This window comes from Podarcis vaucheri (assembly GCF_965113315.1).
Source record: "Podarcis vaucheri genome assembly, chromosome: 1".
Taxonomy (NCBI): Eukaryota; Metazoa; Chordata; class Lepidosauria; order Squamata; family Lacertidae; genus Podarcis; species Podarcis vaucheri.
Genome location: NC_138759.1, coordinates 33,525,422 through 33,532,507, shown reverse-complemented (window position 1 = coordinate 33,532,507; position 7,086 = coordinate 33,525,422). Strand labels below are relative to the sequence as shown.

General features: G+C 48.2%; 1 long non-coding RNA gene across 1 annotated transcript; it reads right to left on the bottom strand.

Annotated features, from left to right (window-relative positions):
* Nucleotides 1-2,575: 2,575 nt before the first annotated feature.
* LOC309527330 lies at nt 2,576-6,859 on the bottom strand. Its single transcript, XR_014217190.1, has 3 exons — nt 6,346-6,859; nt 3,191-3,343; nt 2,576-2,987 (listed from the first exon to the last, which is right to left on the bottom strand). It is a non-coding gene; the product is annotated as an uncharacterized lncRNA (long non-coding RNA).
* Between the last annotated feature and the right edge of the window lie 227 nt (nt 6,860-7,086).

Genomic DNA, 7,086 nt, shown 5'->3' with positions numbered 1-7,086 from the left:
GTCCGCCTCTATTGCTGGGCTCCTCTCATTCCCCACCCCTCAGCTACGGAGTCCAGCTCGGGACAAACTTGTTAACCTAACTTGTAAGGTAAAGGTAAAGGTACCCCTGCCCAAACGGGCCAGTCTTGACAGACTCTGGGGTTTGTGCGCCCATCTCACATTTATTGGCCGGGGGCCAGCGCTGTCCGGAGACACTTCCGGGTCACGTGGCCAGCGTGACAACGCTGCATCTGGCGAGCCAGCGCAGCACACGGAACGCCGTTTACCTTCCCGCTGGTAAGCGGTACCTATTTATCTACTTGCCCCCGGGGGTGCTTTCGAACTGCTAGGTTGGCAGGCACTGGGACCGAGCAGCGGGAGCGCACCCCGCCGCGGGGATTCGAACCGCCGACCTTTCGATCGGCAAGCCCTAGGCGCTGAGGCTTTAGCCCACAGCGCCACCCGCGTCCCTAACTGTAACTGTTAACTTGTAGTTAACAGAAATACCACAGAGAAGGCGATCGGAGGCACTTTCCCAAGGAAAAGCTACTGAGCAAAACGGGGGCAGAAGAGTTGCCGCGAAAAGGATAAGCAGGAACCTGACCGAATGCCTTAGCATTAAAAAGAAACGTGGGGTGCGGTGGGCAATGAGAACGCCATGAGAAGAACTAGTGTGGAAATTAAAGCAAGATGGGGGAAAAAAACCCTTCAGCTATTACCTGAAGAATACTCAATATATATACAAGATTTCCACAAACTTCGTAGGGTGGTGCTACGGGCCACATGATCTCCTGCAATGATTTTGCAAATTCTTTTGGCGAAAAGGTCGCTCAAATTCGAGAAGAGGTAGACTCCACCGTGGGAGCAGGGCCAGGGCGGGAGAGTGCTAGAGTCCTGTCTAGTCAAGTTGTGTAGGATCAATTCCAATCTGTTACCTCCGAGGATGTGCACAGGCTGCTTGGACAACTGAAACCAACCACCTGTCTCCTTGATCCTTGCCCATCCTGGCTTATAAAAGCAAGCCGGGACGGGCTGGGCGATGGGCTTCGCGGGGTGGTGAATGCTTTTCTCTGTGAGTGAGCCTTCCCAGACCTGCTGAAAGAGGCAGTTATTAAACCGCTTCTTAAAAAACCATCTTTAGATGTTGCCAATATGGCCAACTATTGCCCAGTCTCAAACCTTCCATTCTTGGGCAAGGTGACTGAGCAAGTGGTTGCTGAACAACTCCAGGCACGCCTGGAAGAAGCGGACCATTTGGATCCATTCCAGTCAGGATTCAGGCCTCATCATGGGACTGAAACTGCCTTGGTCGCACTGGTCAATGATCTCCGGCGGGCTAGGGACAAAGGTGAGAGCTGTTTCCAAGTTCTGCTGGATCTCTCAGCGGCCTTTGACACCATCGACCATAATATCCTTCTGGACCGTCTTGAGGGGCTGGGAGCTGGGGGCACTGTCATACAGTGGTTCCGCTCCTTTCTCCTGTGCCGTGTCCAGAAAGTGGTGGTGGGGGATGAGTGTTCAGACCCCTAGGCTCTCACTTGTGGGGTGCCTCAGGGTTCTGTCCTCTCTCCCATGCTTTTTAATATCTATATGAAGCCGCTGGGAGAGATCATCAGGGGGTTTGGACTGGGTGTTCATCAGTATGCAGATGACACCCAGCTCTACCTCTCCTTTAAATCAGAACCAGTGAAGGCGGTGAAGGTCCTGTGTGAGTGTCTGGAAGCGGTTGGAGGATGGATGGCGGCTAACAGATTGAGGTTGAATCCTGACAAGACAGAAGTACTGTTTTTGGGGGACAGGGAGCGGGTTGGTGTGGGGGATTCCCTGGTCTTGAATGGGGTAACTGTGCCCCTGAAGGACCAGGTGCGCAGCCTGGGAGTCATTCTGGATTCACAGCTGTCCATGGAGGCACAGGTCAATTCTGTGTCCAGGGCAGCTGTTTACCAGCTCCATCTGGTACGCAGGCTGAGACCCTACCTGCCCACAGACTGTTTCACCAGAGTAGTGCATGCTCTGGTTATTTCTCGCTTGGACTACTGCAATGCGCTCTATGTGGGGCTACCTTTGAAGGTGACCCGGAAACTACAACTAATCCAGAATGCAGCAGCCAGACTGGTGACTGGGAGTGGCCGCCAAGACCATATAACACCAGTCTTGAAAGACCTACACTGGCTCCCAGTACGTTTCCGAGCACAATTCAAAGTCTTGGTTCTGAGCTTAAAAGCCCTAAACAGCCTCGGTCCTGTATACCTGAAGGAGCGTCTCCACCGCCATCATTCTGCCCAGACACTGAGGTCCAGCGCCGGGAGCCTTCTGGCGGGTTCACTCGCTACGAGAAGCCAAGTTACAGGGAACCAAGCAGAGGGCCTTCTTGGTAGTGGCACCCGCCCTGCGGAACGCCCTCCCACCAGATGTCAAAGAGAAAAATAACTACCAAACCTTTAGAAGGCATCTGAAGGCAGCCCTGTTCAGGGAAGCTTTTAATGTTTAATAGGTTATTGTATTTTAGTGTTTTGTTGGAAGCCGCCCAGAGTGGCTGGGGAAACCCAGCCAGATGGGCAGGGTATAAATAATAAAATATTATTATTATTAATAATACTACTGCAAAGCCACTGTCTGCGGAAAAGCTTATAAAGCCAGAGCAACTTTGCAGTGTTTCTTATGGATATCCTATCTGTTCATGTTAGAACGTAAGAAAATGGGGATGAGACTCAACACCTACTGTACTTGGTGGAATGTTCTTCTCCCAGGGACCAACCAGACAGACGTGTCTCTTACGAATCCCACAAGGAGGCCATGAGCACAGGATCCCTTCGGCACTCCTGATTCCTAGCAAGTAGCACTCAACGTCAGGCAACTTTACAGACCAAAATGCGGCCAATTTCCTGAGAAGTTTGATTTTAATCAGAATTGCGACAAATTTGAAAGTGGAATACAATGTAGAAAAAGAGTATGAATAAGGCATATTAATTCTGTTTTTTGCACACTAGTCATTCCTCCTGCTGCACCTGTTTTTCTGGCACCACTGTTTTTCTGGCTCCACTCTTTAACATGCTAGGTATTTCTGTGTGACCACCATTGTGCTCTTGTCTGCAGCACTTTGCAGTGGAGTAAGAAAATCAGCAGGAACCTGCTGCTCTTCTGCAGTGTGCACACACACCCTGAGTTTTTTCTATGTGTTATTACATGCCTGCAATTCCTCCTGCTGCACCAATTTTTCTGGCAGCCCCCCCCCCGACACTGATTCCTCCTTCACCCCATTTTCCACAGCAGGCTCCCAAGGAGTGGAGAAATCAGGCAGAAGCTCCTCAGCTCCAGGCAGTGCATCCTTCTGTTTTTTTTTAACACCAGTTAGTGGAAACCCCTCAGGTCAGAAGGCGTCCAGCATGCTACTGGGGAAGAGCGGAGGGCAAGTACAAGTAGATCCAGAGCTGATGAAGCGGCTGGGCCAAAGCCGAAAGGACGCTCAGTTGCAGATATGCCTGGAAGCGAAAGGAAAGTCCAATGCTGTAAAGAAAAATATTGCATAGGAACCTGGAATGTAAGAACCATGAACCTGGGTAAGTTGGAGGTGGTCAAAAATGAGATGGCAAGAATAAATATTGACATCCTGGGCATCAGTGAACTAAAATGGACGGGAATGGATGAATTCAGTTTGGATGACCATCATATCTACTACTGTGGGCAAGAAACCCATAAAAGAAATGGAGTGGCCCTCATAGTCAACAAAAGAGTGGCGAAAGCTATACTAGGATGCAATCTCAAAAATGATAGAATGATCTCGATACGAATCCAAGGCAGACCTTTTAACATCACAGTAATCCAAGTTTATGCACCAACTACTGGTGCTGAAGAAACTGAAATTGACCAATTCTATGAAGATGTACAACACCTTATAGAAGTGACACCAAAGAAGGATGTTCTTCTCATTATAGGGGATTGGAATGCTAAAGTAGGGAGTTAAGAGATAAAAGGAACAACTGGCAAGTTTGGCCTTGGAGATCAAAACGAAGCAGGGCAAAGGCTAACAGAGTTCTGTCAAGAGAACAAGCTGGTCATCACAAACACGCTTTTCCAACAACACAAGAGACGACTCCACACGTGGACATCACCAGATGGGCAGCATCGAAATCAGATTGATTATATTCTCTGCAGCTAAAGATGGAGAAGCTCTATACAGTCAGCAAAAACAAGACCTGGAGCTGACTGTGGCTCAGATCATCAGCTTCTTATAGCAAAATTCAAGCTTAAACTGAAGAAAGTAGGAAAAACCACTGGGCCGGTAAGATACAATCTAAATCAAATCCCTTATGAATACACAGTGGAAGTGAGGAACAGGTTTAAGGATTTAGATTTGGTGGACAGAGTGCCTGAAGAACTATGGATGGAGGCTTGCAACATTATACAGGAGGCAGCAACGAAAACCATCCCAATGAAAAGGAAATGCAAGAAAGCAAAGTGGCTGTCCAATGAGGCCTTACAAATAGCGAGGGAGAGAAGGCAAGCAAAATGCGAGGGAGATAGTGAAAGATACAGGAAATTGAATGCAGATTTCCAAAGAATAGCAAGGAGAGACAAGAAGACCTTCTTAAACGAGCAATGCAAAGAAATAGAGGAAAGCAATAGAATGGGAAGAACCAGAGATCTGTTCAAGAAAATTGGAGATATGAAAGGAACATTTTGTACAAAGATTACCATAATAAAGGACAAAAGTGGAAAGGACCTAACAGAAGCAGAAGACATCAAGAAGAGGTGGCAAGAATACACAGAGGAATCATACCAGAAAGATATAGATGTCTCGTATACCCCAGGTAGTGTGGTTGCTGACCTTGAGCCAGACATCCTGGAGAGTGAAGTCAAATGGGCCTTAGAAAGCACTGCAAATAACAAGGCCAGTGGAAGTGATGGTATTCCAGCTGAACTATTTAAAATTTTAAAAGATGATGCTGTTAAGGTGCTACACTCAATATGCCAGCACGTTTGGAAAACTCAGCAGTGGCCAGAAGATTGGAGAAGATCAGTCTACATCCCAATCCCAAAGAAGGGCAGTGCCAAAGAATACTCCAACTACCGCACAATTGCACTCATTTCACACGCTAGCAAGGTTACACTTAAAATTCTACAAGGAAGGCTCAAGCAGTATGTGGACCGAGAACTCCCAGAAGTGCAAGCTGGATTTAGAAGAGGCAGAGGAACCAGAAACCAAATGGCAAACATGCGCTGGATTATGGAGAAAGCTAGAGAGTTCCAGAAAGACATCTACTTCTGCTTCATTGACTATGCAAAAGCCTTTGACTGTGTCGGCCACGGCAAACTATGGCAAGTTCTTAAAGAAATGGGAGTGCCTGATCACCTCATCTGTCTCCTGAGAAATCTCTATGTGGGACAAGAAACTACAGTTAGAACTGGATATGGAACAACTGATTGGTTCAAAATTGGGAAAGGAGTACGGCAAGGCTGTATATTGTCTCCCTGCTTATTTAACTTATATGCAGAATTCATCATGCGAAAGGCTGGGCTGGATGAATCCCAAGCCGGAATTAAGATCGCCGGAAGAAATATCAACAACCTCAGATATGCAGACGACACAACTTTGATGGCAGAAAGTGAGGAGGAATTAAAGAACCTTTTAATGAGGGTGAAAGAGGAGAGCGCAAAATATGGTCTGAAGCTCTACATCAAAAAAATGAAGATCATGGCCACTGATCCCATCACCTCCTGGCAAATAGAAGGGGAAGAAATGGAGGCAGTGAGAGATTTTACTTTCTTGGGATCCATGATCACTGCAGATGGTGACAGCAGCCACAAAATTAAAAGACGCCTGCTTCTTGGGAGAAAGGCGATGGCAAACCTAGACAGCATCTTGAGAAGTAGAGACATCACCTTGCCGACAAAGGTCTGTATAGTTAAAGCTATGGTTTTCCCAGTAGTGATGTATGGAAGTGAGAGCTGGACCATAAAGAAGGCAGATCGCCGAAGAATTGATGCTTTTGAATTATGGTGCTGGAGGAGACTCTTGAGAGTCCCATGGACTGCAAGAAGATCAAACCTCTCCATTCTTAAGGAAATCATCCCTGAGTGCTCACTGGAAGGACAGATCGTGAAGCTGAGGCTCCAGTACTTTGGCCACCTCATGAGAAGAGAAGACTCCCTGGAAAAGACCCTGATGTTGGGAAAGATGGAGGGCACAAGGAGAAGGGGGCGACAGAGGACGAGGTGGCTGGATAGTGTTTTCGAGGTTACCAGCATGAGTTTGACCAAACTGCGGGCGGCAGTGGAAGATAGGAGTGCCTGGCGTGCTCTGGTCCATGGGGTCACGAAGAGTCAGACACGACTAAATAACAACAAAGTGGAAAGCATGAACACAATCCCCGGTATCACAAATTATGCAGTCAAGTTCTAACTTCTTGTTATGTTTTGTATATTCTATATTGGATTGTACAGTAACAATTTTAAATACACCTCCCATATACTACACTAGAAACTTCTGGACCAGATAGGACTCTCAGTCTGAAAAACAAACCAAAGAGCAAAAGAAAACGTACACAAAAAAACCACGAATCCTGCAAAGAAACAGGCACCCCTCACATGCCACAAAAAGGAAAGTAACAACATTACTTCTAGAACCTTTATTTCTGTTTTTTGCACAGGAATTGTCAGGGGAAAGCGCGAACGCAGTCCCCCACTACCACAAATTATGCAGTCGAGTTTCCCGCATTTGGGGAAATCGCAGGGGTCAGCACACCCGCAGTGCAATGGATGAGCCTCACCCTGGGAAAACCTCCTTCATGATCAAGGTGTCTCCCCTGCCAGGTAAGTATGCTCTCTTCTCAGACCGGACCCGGGCCGCCGTCCTCCCGTACCCCTTCAAAGCACAGCGACCATACCAAGCCCTGCCCAAGGGCCCCGTCCCCGCTTCCCTTCGCTCGCTTGCAGTCGGGCATGATCTACCGGCGCAGCCTGATGGAGCCGCGACGTCTCCGAAGGCCCGCGAAGCCCGTTTCGTGCTCCCCCATAATGCTCCACGGCGCCGCCTCATCTACATGCGGGACTGGCTCCGCCTCCTCCTCCTCCCGCTCTTCCCAGCCAAGCCCCGCTCCAACCAAA